This window comes from Triticum urartu, chromosome 6A (genome assembly GCF_056163025.1).
Source record: "Triticum urartu cultivar PI428250 chromosome 6A, HENAU_Tu73, whole genome shotgun sequence".
In the NCBI taxonomy this organism is placed as follows: Eukaryota; Viridiplantae; Streptophyta; class Magnoliopsida; order Poales; family Poaceae; genus Triticum; species Triticum urartu.
Window position 1 is genome coordinate 13,765,346 of NC_141878.1, and position 2,973 is coordinate 13,768,318.

The following is a 2,973-nucleotide window of genomic DNA, read 5'->3' on the forward strand; positions in this document are numbered from 1 at the left end:
GCAAACAAGCAGAATGGTTTTATGTGTTGTCCATGCACTGAATGTGGGAATACGAGGTCTTACTCTAACCGGAAAATCCTTCACTCCCACCTGCTTTACAAGGGTTTCATGCCACACTATAATGTTTGGACGAGGCACGGAGAAATAGGGGTTATGATGGAAGACGGCGAAGAAGAAGAGTACGATGACAACTATGTGCCCCCTGAATACGGTGATGCTGCAACGGGGGGAGCTGGTGAAGATCAAGAGGAACCAGACGATGTGCCCAATGATGCTGCCACGGGTGAAGCTGCTGAAGATCAAGAGGAACCAGACGATGTGCCCGATGATGATGATCTCTGCCGGGTCATTGTCGATGCACGGACGCAATGCATTAGTCAAAAGGAGAAGCTGAAGTTCGATCGCATGTTAGAGGATCACAAAAAAGAGTTATACCCCAATTGCGAAGATGGCAACACAAAGCTCGGTACCGTACTGGAATTGCTGCAGTGGAAGGCAGAGAATGCTGTGGCTGACAAAGGATTTGAGAAGCTACTGAAAATATTGAAGAAGAAGCTTCCAAACGATAAAGAATTGCCCGACAGTACATACGCAGCAAAGAAGGTCGTATGCCCTCTAGGATTGGAGGTGGAGAAGATACATGCATGCCCTAATGACTGCATCCTCTACCGCGGGGCATACAAGGATCTGAACGCATGCCCGGTATGCGGTGCGTTGCGGTATAAGATCAGACGAGATGACCCTGGTGATGTTGACGGCGAACCCCTTAGGAAGAGGGTTCCTGCGAAGGTGATGTGGTATGCTCCTATAATACCACGGTTGAAACGTCTGTTCAGAAACGAAGAGCATGCCAAGTTGATGCGATGTCACAGTGAGAACCAAAAGAAAGATGGGAAGTTGAGAGCACCCGCTGACGGGTCGCAGTGGAGAAAAATCGAGAGAAAGTACTGGGATAAGTTTGCAAAGGACCCAAGGAATGTATGGTTTGCTTTAAGCGCGGATGGCATTAATCCTTTCGGGGAGCAGAGCAGCAATCACAGCACCTGGCCCGTGACTCTATGTATGTATAACCTTCCTCCTTGGATGTGCATGAAGCGGAAGTTCATTATGATGCCAGTTCTCATCCAAGGCCCTAAGCAACCCGGCAACGAAATTGATGTGTACCTAAGGCCATTAGTTGAAGAACTTTTACAGCTGTGGAATGGAAACGGTGTACGTACGTGGGATGAGCATAGACATGAGGAATTTAACCTTAAGGCGTTGCTGTTCGTGACCATCAACGATTGGCCCGCTCTCAGTAACCTTTCAGGACAGACAAACAAAAGATACCACGCATGCACGCACTGTTTAGATGACACTGAAAGTATATACCTGGACAAATGCAGGAAGAATGTGTACCTGGGCCATCGTCGATTTCTTCCGACCAACCATCAATGTCGAAAGAAAGGCAAGCATTTCAAAGGCGAGGCAGATCACCGGAAGAAGCCCGCCATGCGCACCGGTGTTCACGTGCTTGCTATGGTCAATGATTTACACTACGTAATCTTTGGAAAGGGTCCCGGTGGACTAGCTGTTCCGAATGACGCTGAGGGACACGCACCCATGTGGAAGAAGAAATCTATATTTTGGGACCTACCCTACTGGAAAGACCTAGAGGTCCGCTCCTCAATCGACGTGATGCACGTGACGAAGAACCTTTGCGTGAACCTGCTAGGCTTCTTGGGCGTGTATGGGAAGACAAAAGATACACCCGAGGCACGAGAGGACCTGCAACGTTTGCACGAAAAAGGCGGCATGCCTCCGAAGCAGTATAAAGGTCCTGCCAGCTACGCTCTTACGAAAGAAGAGAAAGAAATCTTCTTTGAATGCCTGCTCAGTATGAAGGTCACGACTGGCTTCTCGTCGAATATAAAGGGAATAATAAATATGCCAGAGAAAAAGTTTCAGAACCTAAAGTCTCATGACTGCCACGTGATTATGACACAACTGCTTCTGGTTGCATTGAGGGGGCTTCTACCGGAAAACGTTCGATTAGCCATTGTGAAGCTATGTGCATTCCTCAATGCAATCTCTCAGAAGGTGATCGATCCAGAAATCGTACCAAGGCTAAGGAGTGATGTGGCGCAATGTCTTGTCAGTTTCGAGCTGGTGTTCCCACCATCCTTCTTCAATATCATGACGCACGTCCTAGTTCATCTAGTCGACGAGATTGTCATCCTGGGGCCCGTATTTCTACACAATATGTTCCCTTTTGAGAGGTTCATGGGAGGCCTAAAGAAATATGTCCGTAACCGCACTAGGCCAGAAGGAAGCATCTCCATGGGCCATCAAACAGAGGATGTTATCGGGTTTTGTGTTGACTTCATTCCTGGCCTTAACAAGATAGGTCTCCCTAAATCGCGGTATGAGGGGAGACTGACTGGAAAAGGCACTCTGGGAAGAGACTCAATAATATGCAGGGACGGATATTCTTGGTCTCAAGCACACTACACAGTTCTACAAAACTCTACCTTGGTGACCCCGTATGTCGATGAACACAAGAATAGTCTGCGCTCCAAACACCCGGAGCAGTGCGACGACTGGATTACATGTGAACACATCAGGACTTTCAGCAGTTGGTTGGAAACACGTCTCAGAGGTGACAACACTGTTTGTGATGAGTTGTACTTGTTGTCCAGGGGACCATCTTTGACTGTATTGACTTACAAAGGATACGAGATAAATGGGAATACATTTTACACGATCGCCCAAGATCAAAAGAGCACCAACCAAAACAGCGGTGTCCGCTTTGATGCAGCAACCGAGAGCGGAAAGGGCACATATTATGGTTACATAGTGGACATATGGGAACTTGACTACGGACCTGATTTTAAGGTCCCTTTGTTTAAGTGCAAATGGGTCAATCTGTTAGGCGGCGGGGTACAGGTAGACCCACAGTACGGAATGACAACAGTGGATCTGAAAAATCTTGGG